The sequence below is a fragment of the Sus scrofa genome, chromosome 1 (assembly GCF_054392235.1).
Source record: "Sus scrofa isolate SSC_HxYL_T2T_F1_AM1 chromosome 1, Sscrofa_HxYL_maternal_Yorkshire_Landrace_v2.0, whole genome shotgun sequence".
Taxonomy (NCBI): Eukaryota; Metazoa; Chordata; class Mammalia; order Artiodactyla; family Suidae; genus Sus; species Sus scrofa.
This window is the reverse complement of record NC_139383.1, coordinates 277,314,437-277,337,811: the sequence shown is the minus strand read 5'-3', so window position 1 is coordinate 277,337,811 and position 23,375 is coordinate 277,314,437. Positions and strand designations below refer to the sequence as shown.

General features: G+C 38.2%; 1 protein-coding gene and 1 pseudogene across 9 annotated transcripts in view; one reads left to right on the top strand and one right to left on the bottom strand.

Annotated features, from left to right (window-relative positions):
• The window catches only part of RABGAP1 (RAB GTPase activating protein 1), a 172,758-nt gene that overhangs the window by 129,382 nt on the left and 20,001 nt on the right, over nt 1–23,375 (bottom strand). The window lies entirely within an intron of this gene.
• LOC102162280 (large ribosomal subunit protein uL30 pseudogene) lies at nt 22,034–22,676 on the top strand (annotated as a pseudogene).

The window sequence follows — 23,375 nt, the reverse complement described above, 5'->3', positions numbered from 1 at the left end:
GAGGAGTTCCCGTCGTGGCGCAGTGGTTAACGAATCCAACTAGAAACCATGAGTTTGCAGGTTCGACCCCTGGCCTTGCTCAGTGGGTTAGGGATCCAGCATTGCCGTGAGCTGTGATGTAGGTTGCAGACGCGGCTCGGATCCCGTGTTGCTATGGCTCTGGCATAGGCCGGCAGCTGGAGCTCCAACTGGACCCCTAGCCTGGGAACCTCCATACGCCTCCGGAGCGGCCCTAGAAAAGGCAAAAAGACAAAAAAAAAAAAAAAAAAAAAAAAAAAAAGAAGAAAAAATATTAGACTCCATGTTTAAACCATTGTAATTGTAACTAGGAAAACTACCATTAAAGAGCAGTTAAGTTGAAGACATTTTATATACCATGAAGTGCTGTTTTGTTCTTTGGTATACTGGGTAAGTAAACTCAGGTTTTCTTTCGGATAGGCTACCTCCATTATAATATATTTACAAAATACATCAAAAAAAATATATCAACCCTGGGAAAAAAAACATGTTTATGTTTGTCTTTTGTGTTTATACATGTTTATCTTGCATTCTTCTCTTGTTCATGAAGTCTATAAACATAAGAAGTGCCCTCTATTAACTCTTCCTTAAAGGTTAGGAAAAATACACACACACACAAATGTTGATTTTTAAAAGGTGCTTAAAAACAGCAACCCAACTTATGCCTTGAATAAGATACAATACAGCAGTCAACACTTACCACGTTAGCTTTGTGCACCTTCAATCCAACTTGAAACTTAACTATCTGGGACATAATATGTAATACTTATATCTGTTAAGGTTTCTTTTTTATTTTTTTTTCGTTTTTGGCTGCAGCATATGGAAGCTCTCAGACCAAGGATAAGATCTATGTCACAGTTTTGGCAGTGCCAGATCCTTTAACCCATTGTGCCTGGCCAGGGATAGAACCTGCATCCTGGCACTGCAGAGACACTGCCATTCCCATAGCACCACAGTGGGAACTCCCCTTGGGTTTTGTTTGTTTGTTTGTTTTTGTCTTTTTGCCATTTCTTGGGCCACTCTCGCGGCATATGGAGGTTCCCAGGCTAGGGGTCAAATCAGAGCTGTAGCCACCGGCTTACGCCAGAGCCACAGCAACGCGGGATCCGAGCCGCGTCTGCGACCTACACCACAGCTCATGGCAACGCTGGATCCCTAACCCACTGAGCAAGGCCAGGGATCGAACCCGCAACCTCATGGTTCCTAGTCAGAACCACTGAGCCACGATGGGAACTCCTCCCCTTGGTTTTTTTAAAGACAGTCAATTTATATTTCCTGGGTCTATCTGGGAAACATTCAGCAATGCCTTCAAGTGTCTCAAACTTTGGCACACATCAGAATCACCTGGAAAACTTGTCTAAAGCACAAACTGTTAGGCCCTTACAAGAGTCCCATTCTGTAAGGCTGGGATGGGTCAGATCATTTGCAGTTTTCAAAAAATTTCAGGAGATGGTAATGCTGCTAGTCTGAGGACCACACTCTAAGAACCAACTTTAGCTAAATGGTTCTTAACCATGACTACACAATTACACACAAAACAATTACCAATATCACCAGGGAGCATGTTAAAATTAAAATACCTGAACCTTCTGCTATCCCATCACCTCCTACCCTCGGCAACTACATCAGTCTCAGAGACAGAGCCTTGGGATATGCATTTTTTCTTTCTCCTTTATTTACTTATGTATTTTTTGGTTTAATTTTATTTTATGCAGTTTAAGAACCTCCACAGGTGATATACAAAACAGGTGACAGGCCAGATTAGGACAACAAGTTAATAGTTTGTTAACCCCTCATACAGATGAATAGCTTAAATCAGCAACTGCTTATCTCTGATTTCTTGCCATAACAGGAAAAAAAAAAAAAAAACTCATCATTAGTAGGGTTTTTTGTTCACTGCTGCCAACAGCATTCCTAACAGATATCACAATCATCTCTAAAACAGAGTTGCAGGTAAAGTAATCCAGACACTAGTATTAGTTAAAGAACAGACATACAGATCAAGAGAAGAAATAAAATCCAAAAACAGACCCACACATACATGGCCAATTGGTTTCAATGGAGATGGGTAATAAATTGTGCTGGAACAATTACCTTGATATCCATACAAATATAAAAAAAAAAATCTCTTTACATCACACATAAAAATTAATGTAAAACAGATCACAGACCTGAATGTAAATCCTAAAACTGTATTTACATAGAAGCAAAATCACTGTGATCCCAGGATATAAAAATCTAAGTTACAAAAAGTATGCATAAAACATATGATTAAAAAAAGATGAAGTACACTTTATCAAAGCTAGAAACTGCTGCTTAAAAATGCTGTTCAAAGAATGAAAAGACAAGCCACAGACATGGAGAAAATATTTACAAATCACATATCTGATGAAGGAATTCTATCCAAAATATACACAGAGTTTTTATAACTCAATAATAAAATGAGGTGTTCCCTTGTGTTGCAGTGGGTTAAGGATCCAGGGTTGTCACTGCATTGGCTCAGGTTGCTGCCCTCGTGTGGGTTTGATCTATGGCCCAAGAACTTGTGTATGCTCAGATACAGCCAAAACAAACAAAACAGGAGTTCCCATCATGGCTCAGTGGTTAACAAATCCGACTGGGAACCATGAGGTTGCGGGTTCGATCCCTGCCCTTGCTCAGTGGGTTAACGATCCGGCGTTGCCTTGAGCTGTGGTGTAGGTCCCAGATGCGGCTCAGATCTCGAGTTGCTGTGGCTCTGGCATAGGCCGGTGGCTATGGCTCCCACTTGACTTTTAGCCTGGGAACCTCCATATGCCTCCGGAGCGGCCCAAGAAATGGCAAAAAGACAAAAAACAAAAAAAAACAAAAAAACACAAGCAACCCAAATTTTTTAAAAAAGGGCAAGACACCAAAGAAGATATACAGATGGCAAATAAGCCTATGAAAGAAATGCAATCATCAACCAGTAGGAAAAATGAAACCACAATAGGATGCCTCTGTACATCTATAAGAAGGGCTAAAATTAAAAATAAAACAATCCTGACAACAGCAAGGATGACAAGGAAGTGGAGCAACTGAAAACCTTTCATGCATTGCTGGTGGGAATACAAAATAGTACATTCGCTTTATGTAAATTTCATAAAGTTGAACATACACTTACCTATGACTCATTCCTATTTACCCAAAGAAAATTAAAATATACGTCTATATAAAGAGCTGTTTTTGTTTATAGCAGCATTATTCATAACTGCTAAAAACTGAATACAAAGTAAATGTTTATCTACTTTGTTTAGTGAATGGATAAACTACCATATAGCTATACAAAGGACTACTCATCAGCAATAAAAAGGAATGAATTATTAACACTAAAATAACATGGATAAATCTCAAAGGCTTTATTTTTTTTAATTAAATTTTTTTTTTCTTTTTACGGCTGCACCTAGGGCACATGGAAGTTCCTCAGCTAGGGGTCGAATTGGAGCTACAGTGGCAGGTCTACGCCGCAGCCACAGCAACGCCCGATCTAAGCCACACCTGTGACATATGCCACAACTTATAACAACACTAGATCCTTATCCCACTGAGAGGTAACAGGGATTAAACCTACATCCTCATGAACATTATGTTGTGTTCTAAACTCATGATGGGAACTCCTAAAAGTATTATTTTAAATAAGTCAGACATGAAAGGCTATATATACTGTATGATTCAATTTATATGGCATTTTTGGAAAAAGCAAAACTACAGAGACAGGATTCAGATCACTGACTGCCAAGGCTGGGGAGGGAAAAGACTAAAAGAAACTATAAAGGGACATTTTGGAGTAATGAAAATATTCTGTATCTTGATTGTGGTGGTGGTGATGGTTACATAAAAGTCTACATTCTTTAAAGTTCAGAGAGGGAGTTCCCATCATGACTCAGCAGAAACAAATCTGACTAGCATCTATGAGGATGCAGGTTTGATCCCTGGCATCGATCAGTGGGTTAAGGATCTGGCATTGCTGTGAGCTGTGGTGTAGGCTGCAGACACAGCTCAGATTCTGTGTTGCTGTTGCTGTGGCTGTGGTGTAGGCCAGCAGCTGCAGCTCCAATTGGACCCCAGCCTGAGAACTTCTATATGCCGGGGGTGCAGCCGTAAAAAGACAAGAAAAGAAGTTCACAGAATTCTATACACCTAGAGTTCTCTGGTGGCCTAACAGGTTAAAGTTAAGACTTGGGAATTGTCCCTACTGTGGTGTGGGTTCAATCCCTGCCCCAGAAATACTGCAAGCTGCAGGTGCAGCCAAAAAAAAAACCCACAAAAAAACAAAAACAAAGAATTATACACCTTAGGAGTAAATGATGGTATTTATTTTTGTTTTAAGTAAAATAAAGTTTAAGTAGTTAACAAAGCTAAAATAAATCATTCAGATTTCCTTTTCTATCACTAAACCAAGATCTACAGAAGAGCCAATATTCAAATTGGATGAAACAATGCTACTTTGGCTCTTATTCTTGGGATTTATAAATTCAGTTCATTAGACATGTACTATAGATACACTCTGTACCTGGTGCTGTCAGAAGCCTTGGGAATATAAGGATAATTTAAGAAATGGCCTCTGCTATCTAATAATGCCCAGTCTGGCTGAAGGGAGCCACTAAACAAATATTCTCTAAAACAAGTAGCACTACTAGAAAAAACATGTATGCTACTGGTATGGTAGCACTCCCTAAGAAGAGAGTGATTAAACCTTATATATCAGGCTTAAGATCTACCAGAGGAGCTGAGAGAATTTAAGCTTGGTTTCTAAGAGTACAGAGACGAAAGAGAGGAGGGCTTTCCAGGAAAGGGAGGAGTCTATGCAAAGTCTTTACCATGAGACTACTGGGCAGGACCAAACAGCCTGCTGCAAAACACAAATAACAAATTTGATTTTGAACTCCAAAAAAGACTTCTAACTTAATTTAGCACAGATATAAAAACAAAAAAGCAGGAGTTTCTGTTGTGGCTCAGCAGAAACAAACCCAACTAATATCCATGAGGATGCAGGTTCAATCCCTGGCCTTGCTCAGTGCATCAAAGATATGGTGTTGCCATGAGCTGTGGTGTAGGTCACAGACAGGCTCAGATCCTGAGTTGCCGTGGCTGTGGTGCAGGCTGGCAACTGTAGATCCGATTCAACCCCTAACCTGGAAACTTCCATATGCTGCAGGTGCAGTCATAAAAAAAAGAAAAAGAAAAAAAAAAAAGCAGACACATATGGATAATATAACCAAGGGCCATGTTTAGATCTGCGTCCGCCTCCATGTAACCTTTAAGAAGAGGAGAGGAGAATTCTTCAAAACAGCCCTTCCATGTCTTGGCTATTGCAAAGAGTGCTGCAATGAACACTGGGGTGCATTATCTTTTTGAATTATGGTCTTCTCTGGATATCTGCCCAGGAGTGCGACTGCTAGATCATATGCTAGTTCTATATTTAGTTTTTAAAGGAACCTCAATACTATTCTCCATAGTGGTTGCACCCGATTTACATTCCCACTAAAAGTGTAGGAAGGTTCCTTTTTCTCCATACTTTCTCCAACATTTATTGTTTGTAGACTTTCTGATGATGGCTATTTCGTCTGGTGTGAGGTGACATCTCACTGTAGTTTTGATTTGTATTTCTCTAATAATGAGTGATGCTGAGCATCTTTTCACGTGCTTTTGGGCCTCTGTCTTTGGAGAAATGTCTAGCTCCTCTGAACATTTTTTGACTGGATTGTTCGGCTTTTTTTATTATAAAGCTGTATGAGATGTTTGTCTATTTTGGAGATTAATCCCTTGTGGGTCGTTTTGTTTGCAAAGATCTTCTCCCATTCTGTAGGCTGCTGTCTTTTGGTTTTGTTTATGGTTTCCTCTGCAGTGCAAAAGGTAAAGTTTAGTTAAGCCCCATTTGTTTATCTTTGTTTTTATTTTATTTATTTATTTATTTGTTTGTTTATCTTTTTGCCATTTTTCTTGGGCTGCTCCTGTGGCATATGGAGGTTCCCAGGCTGGGGTCGAATCAGAGCTGTAGCCGCCGGCCTATGCCAGAGCCACAGCAACGCTGGATCCAAGCCATGCCTGCGACCTACACCACAGCTCATGGTAACGCCGGATCCTTAACTCCCACTGAGCAAGGCCAAGGATCAAACCCACAACCTCATGGTTCCTAATCGGATTTGTTAACCACTGAGCCACCACGGGAACTCCCTCTTTGTTTTTATTTTCATTACCCTAGGAGGTTTGGAGATATTCATATAAACTTAACATTTATAATATGTATGTTATATAATATCACAAACAGACACACACATATATGGAAAACAAACTCAGAGACTTCAAAATCAAACAGGGTTACCAAAGGGAAAACTCTGGGGGGAAGGGATAAACTAGGAAGATGGGATTAATACACATTCACTACCATATATAAAATAGATAACAAGAACCTACTGTGTAGAACAGGAAGGTCTACTCAATGTTCCATAATAATTCATATACATCAGAAAAAAGAATGGCTATACGTGTTTGTATAACTTCTTCACTTTAATGCAAACTAAAAGTTAATACAACACTGTAAATCCATGCACTCCAATAAAATTAAAAAAGATGTGATACATACATACAATGGAATACTACTCAGCCATAAAAAATGAAACAAGAAATTATCATACTAAGTGAAGTCAGAGAAAGACAAATATGAGATCACCAAAATGTGGACTCTAATAAAAAATAATTCAGAAGAACATAAAAAACAAACAGACTCAAAGACTTTAAAACCAAACTTATGGTTAACAAGGGGAAATGCTGGGGGGAGGGATAAAATGGGAAGTTGGGATTGACACATACACTACTATATATAGAATGGATGAAAAACCAAGACCTACTGTACAGCACAGGGAAATCTACTCAATACTCTGTAGTGACCTATATGGGAAAATAGTCTGAAAAGGAACAGATATATGCATATGCATAACTGATTTACTTTGTAGTTCTTCTGAAACTAACACAACACTGTAAGTCAACTATACGCCAATAAAATAAAATAAAATTAAAAAGTCCTCAAGTTTTCATCATGGCTCAGTGGAAAACAAATCTGGCTAGCATCCATAAGGATGCAGGTCTGATCCCTGGCCTCGCTCGCTCAGTGGGTTAAGAATCCAGTGTTGCCATGAGCTGTGGTGTAGGTCACAGATGCAGCTCAGATCCTGTGTTGGCTGTGGCTGTGCTGTAGGCTGGCAGCTACAGCTCTGATTCAATCCCTAGCCTGGGAACCTCCATATACCTCGGGTACGGCCCTAAGAAACAAACAAACAAAAAACAAAAAAAAAACAACAAAAAAAAAGTCCTTAAAAGATAGAAAAAAACAGAAGTATTTAAGCAGCCAATTTAGCAGCTACTATATAGACATGAATGTTTACAAGGACAGAGACTGATCATTGAATGATTTATTCATAATTCTACTTACAAAGTACAGTGGTAGTAAAACAAGGACAAAAAAACTGGGACGAGAGTTGACTTGTGGCACACCACAGGGTGGCACCGTTCACATCACAGACCATGTGAATAGTAGCCCCTGAGGGTTGCACAGAGTGTAGCCTATGCAATTGAACTTAGTAGTCCTACTTGTCTCCACAGTAAGACAGATCTGACTTTGGGATATGGCTCTGACATTAACTCTGTTGGTTATGGTCAAATTAACCTTTGGTAGCTACGACTGTCTCATCTCTAAAATGGGAATAACATCCATCTCACAGGACTGCCATGAGGGTTCAATGATTTAATAATGTGATCACTGGACATTTATTATTTATATTACAAACACTGAATCATGTGATTTTTAGGGTTTACCTCACTTTTCACATCACAGTACCTGCCAACTAATAAGCATCCAAAAGAGTATCTCCCCACCCAACTTTCAACTATTTCTTAATAAAACTCTGGTCCAAGTCTAGAGTTGAAGTTAAGTAAAGCAAACAATAATTTAAAAAGTAATTCTTCCACTTTCCTTGGTCCAAGAAAACTAAAAAGCATACCAACTACTCATGTGCAAAAGAAACATTACTGGAATAACATCTGTCCTTCCTAAATAATATCAAACTTTCACAGTACAAATTGCTACAAAAGTGCATTTATAGACCCAAAGGACAAAATGTTACAAAGGCAATATCCAGAGTCATTTCTTGGTCTTAGTTTTCTATTTCTAACTTTACAGCTCCTGTTTCCCTTCACTGCAACAATATCAACTAGGCGCTACTTAACTTGCCAGTATACAAGGTACTGCAGGCAGTTTGAGACGCTTTTCCAGCAGCGATTTTATGTCTTCAGGAAAGCATGCTTAGGAAATCAAAGTGTGTGCTAGAGAAGTCCACAGATGATCAGAAAATTAAAGACAAATTCCTGATGATCTATAATCCCACTACTTGTGCAATACTGCAGTGAAAATGCAAATGCAAATGGTTCAAACTAAATAATTTTGCTCAGCTTCAGGGTAAAAAGCTGAACCATTTCAAAAACAAGTATATAAATCTCAGTTGCATCAGAAAGCAAGGTAGAAAAGAACCAGAAGTCCAGTTTGGATACTGCAAAGTACAGTGACTAATTTCAAATCTACTAACATATTCTTCCTGTGATCTTTGAGAAGTCACTAAATCACTTTGCGTGTCATTTATAAACTGCACCTGTTATTATCTGTTTCTTTATCTTACTGTATAAAGGAAAGAAGAAAAACAAATTAGGAATTATTAACATTTAAAAGGGGAAAGGGAAAGGAGTAGAACCTTGTGAATTCATCCTAAAAAGACAACTGAAGGACCCAAAATATTTAAGATGGTTTTGCTAAATAATGGGATTAGGGCTAGGTTTTATCTACTTTTCTTACTGTCTCAATTTTCTGTATCAAGTATACATTATTTTTATAATTAGAGAAAAAAATGACAAAAAGACTATTTGCATCTTAGTAGAAAAAGAAAAGCAAGCATATTCAATTCTACTGTAAGCAGTGGTCCTGACTCTAGGGCCTTTCAAGCTTCTTGGTCTTTCCATATGTCACAGACCCACTTCTTTGGGACATTCTTAATCACTCCTCAAGGCTGAATTTTTACCAACTCTATGAAAACCTTTCTTTCCTTCTTCATGCAACAACCATGTTCTCATATAATTCTGCTTACATCTATATTCTAGCACTTGATGAATTTTGTCACGATGACATATTTACTTAAGTGTCTCCCCCAGGACCACTCTAATCCCCTTAATTAAACTGTATGTTCGTGGCTCAGTAACTCTTCCTGAATAAAAGATCTGCATTTCAGAGGCCAAGATTACCTGACTCTAAAACAGTATCAGAAACTGAGATTTGTTTACACAGTACTAAGTGAGAAAGAAGGACTTCTGTAACTACTATCTTATTAAAGCTTGGCAACTTTTTGCAACCAAAATAATGTCGGATTTTTCAAGAAGAAAACTTTATGAAAATTAAAAAGCGTAAAAAATTATCTAACTGAACTTGCCGCCTCAAAAGTACTATTACGTCGATGTACCCCAACCAATACTGATAGAGGAGTATCTTTGGCTGAGAGAGCTAAGGATTTAAGATTTCTGCACCAGAGGAGAGAGCTAGAGAAAATGCAACATATTCTGAATTTATGGAAAATTCTCAGATTTTGATGTCAGTTGTCAAGACATTTCCTTCAGAAAGCTTCATGTAATGGTGTTTTATAACTGCACCATTACTTACAGCATCACTTTAAAGGGCTTAACTAAAGCATTATCCACTCTGAGCTTTCCCTGACTCCTCCCCCAAGCTGAGATAAGTTTCCACCTCCTCTTTTCTAGAGCATACTTTTGTTAACCTCTACCTGTGTAGCACTGATCTAAATATATTGTTACTGAAAATTAAATACGGCCACAAAATCGCTACAGCTCCTCCATCAAAAGGTATGGTCTATTTCTCTAAACCCATGACCTTGGGCTTGCCTTGTGACTTGCTCTGACTAATTAGAGTGTATTAGTCACCATGTAACTTATAATCCTTAGCCTTAAAAGGGACTTTATAGCTTTCACATCTGCCCTAAGACCACCATGCTGTGAAGAAGCCTGAGTTGAAAGGCCCCATGGACAGAGAGACATAGTCAAGCCCTGTCCCCAGCCAACACATCAGGTGAATGAAGCTACATGAGCCTAAGCAAGACTAGCAAAACGGCCCAATCAACAGACAAAATCATGAAAAAGAATAAACTTGTTTTTCAAGCCACTGAGTTCTGAGTTAGTTACAAAGACTAGTAGAAATGATGGCAAAAACATTTTAAACAGCTGTCATCTACCCTAAGCTATAAGCATCTTGAGAACAAGAACTATTCACCTTGATTCTCACTCAGCATTTATATATATATATATTTTTTTTTTTTTTTTTTTCTTTTTAGGGCACCTCATAGCACATGGAGTTCCCAGGCCAGGGATCAGATTAGAGCTGCAACTGCAGCTTTGTTGCAGCTATGGCAATGCCAGATCCTTTAACCCACTGTGCCTGGTCGGGGATTGAACCTGCAACATGGTAGTGCAGAGATGACACCAAAGTTCCTCTTGCACCACAACAGGAACTCCTCATTCAGCCTTTTAAGAACTACTCCTCGGCTGGCATATTCTGCAGCTTCACTGACATTCAGGTTGGGACTCATTCTGCTTTTTCAAGCTGACAGTTTATATTTTTTGTCACTTTTGGAAAATATTTAGGTATTTCTCAATTATTTCCTTCTTCCTCATTTTTTTTTTTTTGGTTTGTTTTGTTTTTTGGTTGTTATTGCTGTTGTTTTTGCTTTTTAAGGCTGCACTCGTGGCATATGAAAGTTCCCAGGCTAGGAGTCAAATCGGAGCTATAGGTGCTGGCCTACACCACAGCCACACCACCAGAACCAAGCTGCGTCTTCGACCTACACCACAGCTCACGGCAACGCTTAGATCCTTAACCCACTGAGCAAGGCCAGGGATCAAACCTGCATCTTCATGGATTCTAGTCAGGTTCATTAACCACTGAGCCACAAAGGGAACTTGCCCTCATTTTACTCTTCCTTTGTCTTTTGTCCTTTTAGGGCCACACCCACAGCATAAAGAGGTTCCCTGGCTAAGGGGTCTAATCGGAGCTACAGCTGCTGGCCTACACCAGAGCCACAGCAACGCCAGATCCAAGCCAAATCTGTGACCCACATCACAGCCCACGGCAACACTGTATCCTTAACCCACTGATTGAGACCAGGGATCGAACCCACAACCTCACGGTTCCTAGTCAGATTCATTTCTGCTGTGCCAAGACAGGAACTCCAATTTATTTATATTTTCTTTTTTTCCTCATTCTATTCTTAAGGAATACTTAGTTATGTGTTAGTCCTTCTCATTCTAGTCCCCATGTCTCTTAATTGCTCTTTCACATTTTATCATCTTTCAGTGCTACTTTCTGTGTAATTTCCTCAGATTCATTTTACAGATAACACATTTGCTGCATCTTTCATAGTGAAAGCCCTAATTTTCACCTGTAGAAGTTCTGTTTTTAGTTTATTTGGTATATTAAATTCTTTTATAGTTTTGTTCTTTTCTAATGTTTCCAAAATTTTCTTTAAATCTTTAATCATCTTAATCATACCTATTTCAAGATTACAGATAATAACTGAAATGCCTGAGTTTTGTTGACATTTGATCTTACTGGGGTTTGCTGACTCTTGCTCATGGTGAACTGTCTTTGTAAACTTTGGACTGTGCCCCATTCCTTATCAGAGTATCTGCAGGAATCCTATGCAGCCTGTGTGGCAAGTATGTCCCTCCAGAGTAGTTTTGCAACTGATTCTGTCAGGTGCCCCACGCATATTACTAACCCAGTAACTGCAGGTAGTATAAATTCAAACCCCAAACATACATGAAGGCGAGCCTATGGGTACAAATTCACAACAAGACTTCCCCTCTAAACCAGTGTTCAAGGTAAGACATATAAGCTTTCTTTTTTTTTTTCCTGTGACTATAGGCAGGTTATTATATTTTTTCCAAGTATATCCTTTCAGATAGGATCTATCCCCTGAGAGTGCTTTAGAAGGAAATCTCAGTTCCAATACCTCTTTCTCTAAAATCCAATTCCTTATCTCTTACCCAATTCAGCTATCAAAACCCACTTCCACGGAGTAGATAAGCAATGAGATCCTGCTGTATCGCACAGGGAACTGTCTCTAGCCACTTCTGATGGATAATGTGAGAAAAAGAATGTATGTATATATGTATGACTAGGTCACCTTGCTGTACAGCAGAAACTGGCAGAACACTGTAAATCAACTATAATAAAAATCTAAAAAAAGAAAGAAAGAAAAAAGGAGTTCCCATCGTGGCTCAGTGGTTAACGAATCCAACTAGGAACCATGAGGCTGTGTGTTCGATCCCTGGCCTTGCTCAGTGGGTTAAGGATCTGGCGTTACCGTGAGCTGTGGTGTAGGTCGCAGACATAGCTCGGATCCCCCACTGCTGTGGCTCTGGTGTAGGCCGGTGGCTACAGCTCCGATTAGACCTCTAGCCTGGGAACCTCCATATGCTATGGGAGAGGCCCTATATAAAAAAAATTAAAAAAAAAAATTTTTTTTAAAGCCCACATCCAACAGTTATAAAGAACAATAAACTCCCCCAGAGCAGACCCAACGTTAGTTCATGTGTATAGTTCTGGCTTTCAGTTCCCCTCTTTGCTTTTGTTCCTTGGGAGTTTTCTTTACATTTTTGTGACTATAGGCACATAATTAAAAGGGTATTTGTTATAGTTCATCTAGCTTTCATAAGTATTCTGAATTGGGACATTTTAGGTTTTCTAAGTCATATTTGCAAAAATGGGGGTTCTTATCCTCAGTGCCTAAAAGCATTTGACAGATTACTAGCTGTCAACCGAAGATTCAAAAACACTCAATTAGAACTTCTGGGGAGTTCCCGTTGTGGTGCAGCGGAAACGAATCAGACTAGGAACCATGAGGTTGCAGGTTCAATCCCTGGCCTAGCTCACTGGGTAAAGATCTGGCGTTGCTGTGGTGTAGGCCAGCAGCTGTAGCACCGATTAGACCCCTAGCCTGGGAACCTCCATAGGCCACAAGTGCAGCCCTAAAAAGCAAAAAAGCAAAACAAACAAACAAACAAAAAAACTATTGGTATGGAAGTGTGACAGATCTTTTAAATGTATTCTCTACCTCCTCCACAATTTAAAAATCTACTAGTGGCTGAGAAAACAAACTTTCATAAAGAACAGTGGGCATGCTGGGCAACACATTTGCAGTTACCCTACCATACTTTCTTCTGATGGTAGATCTCAGAGATTTAACTAACAATAATTTTTAAATTTTCACACAACAGTTCTATACTGAATAAACCAATATATTGTGTAGACGCACTGAAATCACATAGAAATACATAGGGGAAACATTTTAAATTTGGAGAACATGTTGCTCTATTTCCTGGTCTGCAAAACAGAATTATCTCTTTTTGGCAAACAAGATAGGTGAGAGAGCAAGCTAAATGTTCTCCAGAGCAGCCCTGAAGATTTTTTCCATTTACCACACAGGGTTCATCAAATTAGAAACAGGAAGGTTAGGTCAAACAGTACTTGAAAAGTTAACAAGAAAATTTTTTCAAATGGAAGAAACCCAAAAGGAGAGAAGACTGATCTATTTGCATCTGTGTTCATTCATGTTATAGCCCTTCTTATTTCAGAAACTGTTCCTAGGCTAACCCTTTACTTATACAAAGGAAGCCCTTCCTTCTTCCTAATCAAAGCAAAGGTTTTGCTCTTTTGTAGTAGCAATAAACTCCTCTTTACTGAGTAATTCTTCTCAACATAAATACCACAAAATCGCTCACTGGAATCCTTATTGTCCTTCAGGTACTATTCTATTTTTCTGCTCCTCTTGTTTAGCAAAAATCCTTGAAACAATTGTCTATACTTACTGGCACTTCTTTCTCACCTCCCAATTACCACCACCCACACAAATCCTGCTAATGCTCTTTCTTTTTGAAGAAATAAACAGAAACACTCCTAAGGATCACCTAGGCCTCTATCTTATTTTTCAGTCACCACCTAAATAAACTCTAAGAGGAATTAAACATACCTGAAACATATGCTCAGTTTCTTGAAACACTTTCATTTCTCTTCCAAGGTATTTCAACATACTAGTTTTCCTTATATCTCACTAGTTATTTCTTCTCAGTATTCTCTGGTGGTTTCCTCCATCTCAACCTCAAAATGTTGAAATACCCCAAGAAACAACTCTTATCACTCACCCACTCAGTATCCCTAGTCACTCTACGGGCAATCTCATCTAATCCTGTACATTTGAATACTATCTAAGTATTATTGATGTCAGCCACAAGCTTTCCTCAACATCAATCTTATACGTGCAACCATCTATCTGAAATCTAAAAAAGGACATCTAAAAGTCATTTCTGAGAATTCCCATCATGGTTCAGCAGTAACAAACCAATTAGCACCCATGAGGACACAGGTTCGATCCCTAACCCTGCTCAGTGGGTTAAGGATCCGGCATTGCTGTGAGCTGTGGTGTAGGTCACAGATGCAGCTCAGATCTGGTGTTGCTGTGGCTGCAGTGTAGTCCAGCAGATGTAGCTCCAATCTGACCTCTAGCTTGGGTATCTCCATATGCTGTGGGTGCAGCCCTAAAAGGACATAAATAAATAAACAAATCATCTCAAACTTAGTAAGTTCTAAACAGGACTTTGATTCCCCTGTTCCCGGCTCCAATCCTGTCTTCCTATTTTTTTTCATATCAGTAAAAGCATGACTTAACAGATCAGGCATTAAATCTAGAATCATCATTTACTCTCTTTGCCTCAAATCCCACATCAATTTTCCCACCCTAATACTAATCAGTTCTACCTTGAAAATATATCCTGAATCAGTTCATTCATCCTCTAGTTTGCAAGTGAACATTATCTCTTCCTTTCAGAACTAAAACAGCCTGCTCTTCTTGCCCAATGCCAGCTCACGTGTATAGTTCTGCCTTTCAGTTTGCTTCTGTTCCTTGGGGATTTTTTCACTATCTTCTGAATAAAGCTATGTAATTAAATGGCTATTTATTACATTTCATCCAGCTTAACGAGAAGCATTTGCATTGGGACATTTACACATACAATTCACCGACTTAAAGTGTACATTCTATAGTTTGAGTATAATAAAAGAATTTGCAACCATCACCAAAGTCAATCTATATATATATATATATATATATATATTGCTTTTTAGGACTATACCTGTGACATATGCAAGTTCCCAGGCTACAGGTCGAATCAGAGCCACAGCTGCCAGCCTACGCCACAGCAACATGGGATCTGAGCCATGTCTGTGACCTACAGCACAGCTCACAGCAATGTCAGATCCATAACCCACTGAGGAAGGCCAGGGATCAAACCCGTGTCCTCGTGGATACTAGCAGGGTTCGTTACCACTGAGCCACAACGGGAACTCCTTAAAATATTTCCATTACCTCAAAAAGAAAAACGCTACCCCCTAAGGGATCAACTCTCTCTTCCTCTAGTATCTCCAGCCACTGAAGAACCATCCTAGATCGCTCATTTTGCTTCAACCCTATAATTTGTGGACTTTTATGACTCATTTATCATTTAAGATAATGTTCTTCAGGGTTTATCTATGTTGTAGCATATATCAGTACTTCATTCCTTTTTATGCCCAAATAGTATTTCATTGCAGACCCCATTTATCAGTTGACAAACATTCAGATTGCTTACTTCTTTATATATCCTAGACACAAGGAATTTACCGTTTGCAAATTTTTTATCTCATTCTGTTGGCTGAGTTTTCACTTTTTTGATATTATCTTTTGAAGTAGAAGATTTTAATGTTAATATAGTCCAATTTAATCTGTTTTTCTCCTTTGTTGCTTGCACTTCTGGTCTGATGTCTAAGAATCCACTGCCAAATCTGAAGTAATGAAAATTTATCCCTATTTCTTCCAAGAGTTTTAAACTTTTACCTCTTACATTGAAGTATTTGATCTATTTTGAGCTAATTTTTATATATGGTATGAGGTAAGGATACAACTTCATCCTTTTGAATGTGGCTATCGAGTTGTTCCACAGCACAGCCTGCTGGGGAAAAAAATCGTCTTCAGTTGGACGGCATTGGTACCCTTGCATCAACTGGCTGACCACAGAAATGAACTCTCGAACATATTCCAGGGATCTATGTCCTATCTTTATATCACTACACAGTCTTGATTACCACTACCATATCCTAAGTTCGAAATTGCAAAGTGTTGAATCCTCCAAACTTTGTTCCTTTTCAATATTATTTTGGCTATTCAGGGTGCCTTACTATGCCCCATAAATTTTAAAACTGGCATGTTAACCTTTATAAAATGTTATCTGGGATTCCGATAAGGATTGCATTGAATGTGTGGACCAATTTGAAGAATAATATCACCTTAACAAGTCTTCTTCTAATGTGTGAACACTGGATGGATTCCCCCTCCCCCTTGTTTTTAAAGGCCACACTGGTAGCACTTGGAAGTTCCTAGGCTAGGGGTCGAATCAGAGATGTAGCTGCCAGCCTACGCCACAGCCACATGGGATCAAAGAAGCATCTGCGACCTATGCTGTAATTTGCCCCAATGCTGGATCCTTAACCCACTGAGTGAGGACAGGGATCAAACCTGCATCCTCATGGACATTACGTTGGGTTCTTAAACTGATAAGCAACAACAGGAACTCTCCAATTATTTAGATCTTCTGTAATTTCTTTCAAGAATTCATCAGCTTTGCAGATTTCACAGTATAATATTTGCACTTTTTAAACTTAATACTATTTCTTTTAAATACTATCATAAATTCAACAGTGTTGTTATTGTCATTTAAGATTGTTCCTCACAAGTATACAGAAATAAAATTGATATGTGAATGTCAATCTTGTATCTTACAATCTTGCTGAACAGGTTTAATAATTTCAGTGGACTTCTTAGAATTTTCTACATACAAAATCATATCAACTACAAACAGAGATGATTTTTATTTCCTTCTTTGCAATATGGATGCTTTTTTTTTTTTTTTTTTTGCCTTTGTCCACAGAAGTTTCTGGGCCAGGGACCTAATCTGCATCACAGAAGTGACTGGAACCACAGAAGTGTCAATTCCAGAACTTTAACCCCCTAGGCCACCAGGGAACTCCTGGATGCCTTTTATATGTTTGCATATCTAATTGCTCTGCATAGAACCTCAAGCACAATGCTGAAAGGAAGTGCTAAGTGCAGACATCATGTACTGAGCCAAAATTTAAGTGGAAAGAATCTACCTTCCACCACCAAGAATGATGTTAGCCATGGGTTTTTTATAATTGCTATTTACCTAGTTCAGGGAGTTCCATTCTACTCATAGTTTTCTTCATGATAAGGTGTTAAAGATTTCACCAAATGCTTTTCCTACGTGTACTGAAATGATCATGTGGTCTTTGCTAATTCCACTGATACTATGCTAAACCAAACTTCAACTCCTGGGATAAATCCCACTTGATCATAGTGTGTAATCCTGTTCATATATTGCTGATTTAAGTCAGCAAGTGTTTTGTTCTGGATTTTGTGTCCATATAGATGAGATATTGGTGTATAGTTTTCTTGTGATTGTCTAATTTCACCAACAGGGTATCATTCTCACTGAATGAGCTGTGAAATATTCTCTCCTTTTCTATTTTTTCTTGGGAAAGGCGTTAAGAACTAGAATTCTTGGGAGTTCCCATTGTGGGAACCCAACATAGTCTCCATGAGGATACAGGTTTGATCCCAAGCCTCGCTCAGTGGGGTTAAGGATCTGGCATTGCCGCAGGCTGAAGCTCCACTTCAACCCTTAGCCTGGATCTTTCATAAGCCTCAGATGTGGCCATAAACAGGGGGAAAAAAAAAAAAAAAAAAAAAAAAAAGAACTGGTATTCTTAAACATCTGGTAGAATCAAAAAAGCCATCCAGGTGTATTTTTTTATTAATTCAATTTCTTATATGTCTATTCATACTATTTATGTTTCATTAGTGGTTGTCTACAAATTTATCCATTTAATCTAAGTTCTCTAACATACTAGCATATTACTGTTCATAACATTCCTTTATAATCCTATTTAAGTTTAGAAGCAATATTCCCTCTTTTATTTCTGATTCTAGTAATGTGTCTTTTTCTTCCTTTCCAAAAATCCAAAATGTCAATTTTCTTGATCTTTTCAAAGAAACTGCTTTGGTTTCATGGATTTTCTCTACTGGTTTTTGCTCTCCTGCTTCATTTATTTCTACTCTAACCTTTTATTTCCTTACTTCTGCTTGTTTTAGATTTAATTTACCCTTCTTTTTGCAATGACTTAAGGTTAAAGATTAGTTACTGACTTGAGATTTCCTTCTTTCATAATACAGGAATTTAGAGGTAGGAATTTCCCTATAAGCATTATTTTAGCTGTACTGCCTAAATTTTGGTATATCTTCATTTTCACTCATCCCAATATATTTTCTAACTTTTTGATTTCTTCTTTGACCCTTAAGTTATTTCGGAGTATGTTGTTTAATTTCCATGTACTGGTTAATTTTTCATTTTTAATTCTGTTATTGATTTCTAGTTTCATTTCATTGTGGCTGGAAAATTTTAGTTGTACTTGAGAAGAATGCGTATGATTGTTGTTAAGTATTCCATGGGGGGCAGATATTCCATCGATATGTTATGCCAAAATGGTTTATAACACTGTTCTAGACTTCTATTTACACACTGGTCTTCTGCTTATTTTTCTATCCATTACTGAAAGTACTATAACAAAAGTTACTGTTGAATTGTCCATTTCTCTCTTCACTTTTTTTTTTTTTTTTGGTTTCATGTATTTTGGAGTTCCTTTATTAGGTGTATCATTGTTAGATTATAAAATGTCTATTTCATATCTAGTAACATTGTTTTAAATTCTATTTTTTGCCCAACATTATACTCATTTTCTTGTGATTGCTGTTTGCATGTCTTTTCGCTTTATCTTAAATCTCTATCTTTGTATCTGAGGTGTGTCTCCTGTACAACATAATCCACTTCAGACAATGTCTACTTTTCGATTATATTGCTTACTCTAGTCACATTTAATGTAAATTAGTGATATACTTCAATTTAGGTGTGCTATTTTGCTTTTGTTTTTTTATGTATTTGTTTCATGTATTTTTCCTTTACTGCTTTAACATTCAGTAAATAACTTTTTAATACAGTACTAACACTTCTTTAATATTATATGCATATATTTGTGAGCACAAACACACCTTAGTGGTTGCTCTAAGACTTACCAAGCATATCTTAATTTATTAGAATCACGTTCTAAGTTATACTAACTTAAGTTAGTGAAATACAGAAAAATTACTGAATATAGCATATTCCCTTTCCCCTTCTTTATGGTATTATGTATCTATGAATGATACAAATCTAAAAACACATTGTTATAATTGCTACTTTATACAATCTTACGTCTTTTAAAGAAGCTGAGAGAAGAAATACCTAGTTATAGCTGTTATGTTAATCTTGTTTTATAAATTCTGCTCTCTTCGTTTGTTCTTGTAGATTTGAATTACCTTATTATTTCCTAAGCCACAATACAGCTCTGTTCCTGCCTACCTTGTTTTTCCTATGATTAGAAAATACATCACATTTCAACATGTCATAGGCACAACTTATACATATTATATACAAAATACAAATGAGGAGAGAAAATGTGTATTTCTACTGTCTTTATCATCACATGATGTTCCTACCGGTGCTCTTTGATTTCTCATGTAGGTTAAAGTTCAGGGTCATGTGCTTTCACCCTGAAGAACTTTCCTTAGTACTTCTTGTGAGGATGTTCTGTTACCAACAAATTCTCTCAGGTCTTGTTTATTTCAGAATGTCTTTATTTCACCTTCAATTTTGATTAATAGCTTTGCTATACACAGGATTACCGGTTCGGTTTTTACTTTGAGTACTTTGAATATGATATCCCACTAGCTTCTAGCATTCACTGTTTCTGCTGAAAAATCAGCTTTAATTCTTATTGGAGTTCCTTGTAAGTAATGAATCATTATTCTTAGCACTTCCAAGATTTTCTCCTTGTCTTTGGTTTTGAGCATTTTCACCTGCTTGTTCCCCTTTTGGATCTTTCTGAATTTATCCTACTTGGAGTGTACTGACCTTTCTAGATGTGTACACTATAGTTTTCCAACAACATCACTTCTAATATTGTTTCTGCTCATTTCGCTCCCCCGTACTCACAAGTACGTTAATGTTTAACAGTGTTTCATCTTTCTCTGAGGCTCTGTTTGTTTTTCTTGCTTTTCCCTTCTGTTCTTTGGATATTTTCGATTTATCTACCTTCAAGTTCACTGGTTTTTTTTTTTTTCTTTTTAAAGAACTTTATTAGGGTTTACTTGATGTGCATTAAAAAACTACACTTTTTTTTTTTTTTTTTTTTTTTGGCCACACCTGCAGCATGTGGAAGTTCCCTAACCAGGAAATGAACTTGCACCACAGCAGCGACCCAGGCCGTTACAGTGATAGTGCTAGATCCTTAACTCGATGCGCCACAAGAGAACTCCAAACTGTACATATTTTAAATATACATCTTGATGAGATCTGACATACGTATACACTCATGAACTCATCACCACAATCCAGAGAGTGAACAGATCCACAATGCCCAAACTTCCTTGCACCCCTTCGCATTCTCACTCTTCCTCTCTGTCTCATCTCTCCCCCAGGCAAACACTGTTCTGCTTTCTGTGACTGTAGATCAGTTTTGCATCTTCTAGATTTATATTTAAGTAGAACGTACAGTATGCGCTTTCCTTATGAGGGAGGAGGAGGTGTCTGGCTTCTTTCAATCAACTTAGTTATTTTGAGATCCTTCACAACTGTGGTAACAACAGTTCATTCTTTTGTTTCTCAAAAGACTTCAAATACTTCTCACATATTGTTTTATACATGAAGAGTCTGAGAAAAGATCTTTACATATATGATGGAGATTTAATTGAAATAAAACACTGTATAAGTTTAAGGTGTTCAACATGATGATTTGATACATGTATATATTGGAAAATTACTATAATATGGTTAGTTAATACACCCATCAACTCACATAATTATCATTTTAAAGATTAATCTCTTAGGAACTTTATATAATGCAGTACTGTCAGTTATAGCCCCAGCGCTGTACATTAGATAACCAAACTTAGTCACTGTACAACTGCAAGTCTTCATTCTTTGACCAACATCTTCTTGCTTCTTCCACCACCACTGCCAACCCTTGGGCAACTATTATTTTACTCAATTTCTATGAGTTTTGTTTTTTTAGATTCCACATATAAACTGTGTAACCTGGAATATGTTGTGTTTCTACATTTGCTTGTTTCAAGATGTTTTTTGAATTCTCTTCCAATTTTTTGACTCATTGCTCGTTGAAGAGTATGTTATTTAATTTCTCCTTAGTTGTAGATTATCAAATTTTCCTCCTGTGGTTAATTTCTAGTTTTATACCACTATAGTCAGAAAAAATATCTGATATGATTTCAGTCTTCTTAAAATTGGTAAGATTTATTCTGTGACCTAATATATTATCTATCCTAGATAATGTCCCCTGTGCACCTAAAAATGTATTTTCTCTGCTTCCTGGCTAGAACTATGGAGAGTGCAGAAGAGAAAAAGAAGGAGGTCCCGTTGCAGCTCAGTGGTTAACGAATCTGACTAGAAACCATGAGGTTGGGGGTTCGATCCCTGGCCTTGCTCTGTGGGTTAACGATCCGGCGTTGCCGTGAGCTGTGGTGTAGGTTGCAGACGCGGCTCGGATCCCATGTTGCTGTGACTGTGGTGTAGGCTGGCAGCTACAGCTCCAATTCAACCCCTAGCCTGGGAACCTCCATATGCCTCAGGAGCAGCCCAAGAAATGGCAAAAAAGACCCCAAAAAAAAGAAGAGAAAAAGAAGGTTCCTGCCCTGTCAGAACCCCTTAAGAAAAAGGAATGTCACAGTATAAGATCAAGTGCCTAAGAAAGAAGTTTGCTCAAAAGATGCTTCAAAAGGTAAACAGGAAGCTTATCCATGAAATAGCTAAGCATTATCACAGGAATACAGGCAGATGTACAGGACTGGCCAATGGCTAGGATAGCAAGAAAAGCTGGCAACTTCTAAGTACTTGCAGAACCCCAACTGGCATTTGTCATCAGGAACCCTGGTACCAATGTTGTGAGCCCAAAGGTCCAAAAGGTGTCGCAGCTTCTCTGCCTCCATCAGATCTTCAGTGGCAACTGTGTGAAGCTCAACAAGGCTTAAATTAACATGCTGAGAATTGTGGAACCATATATTGTATGGGGGTACCCAAATCTGAGGTCAGTAAATGAAGTGATCTACAAGTGTGGTTATGGCAAAATCAACAAGAAGTCAACTGCCCTGACAGATAACACATTGATTGTTTGATCTCTTGGTAAATACAGCATCATCTACATGGAGGATCTGATTCATGAGATCTACTGTTGGAAAATGTTTCAAAGAAGCAAACAACTTCCTGTGGCCTTTCAAACTGGCTTCTCCATGAGGTGGAATGAAGAAAAAGACCACTCATTTTGTAAAGGTGGAAACACTGGCAACAAAGAAGACGAGATCAACAGACGTTAGAAAAATGAACTAAGGTATGATTATTTTTGTATTCTAGTCAGTTAATAAACAGTGACTGTTTTCAACTAAAAAAAAAAAAAAAAGAATGCATATTTTGCCGTGGCTGGATGGAATGTTTTGTATATGTCTGTTAGGTCCATTTGGTCTAAAGTACAGTCCTATTCCAGTATTTCCTTATTGACTTTTCTATCTGGATGAGCTTCCCATTTCTGAAAACGGAGTACTTAAATCCCCTATTATCTTTTTTTTTTTTTTTTTTTTTTTTTTTTTTGCCATTTCTTGGGCCGCTCCCACGGCACATGTAGGTTCCCAGGCTAGGGGTCGAATCGGAGCTGCAGCCACCGGCCTACGCCAGAGCCACAGCAACACGGGATCCAAGCCGCGTCTGTGACCCACACCACAGCTCACGGCAACGCCAGATCGTCAACCCACTGAGCAAGGGCAGGGACTGAACCCACAACCTCATGGTTCCTAGTCGGATTCGTTAACCGCTGCACCACGACGGGAACTCCCTCCCCTATTATTTTTTTTAATTTATTATTTTCTTCCTTTTTAAGGCTGCATCTGCAGCACATGGAAGTTCCAGGGCCAGGGGTTAAATTGGAGGTGCAGCTGTGGCCTATGCCATAGCCGTAGCAACACCAGATTCAAGCCACATCTGCCATCTACATCACAGCTTGCAGCAATGCCTGATTTTTA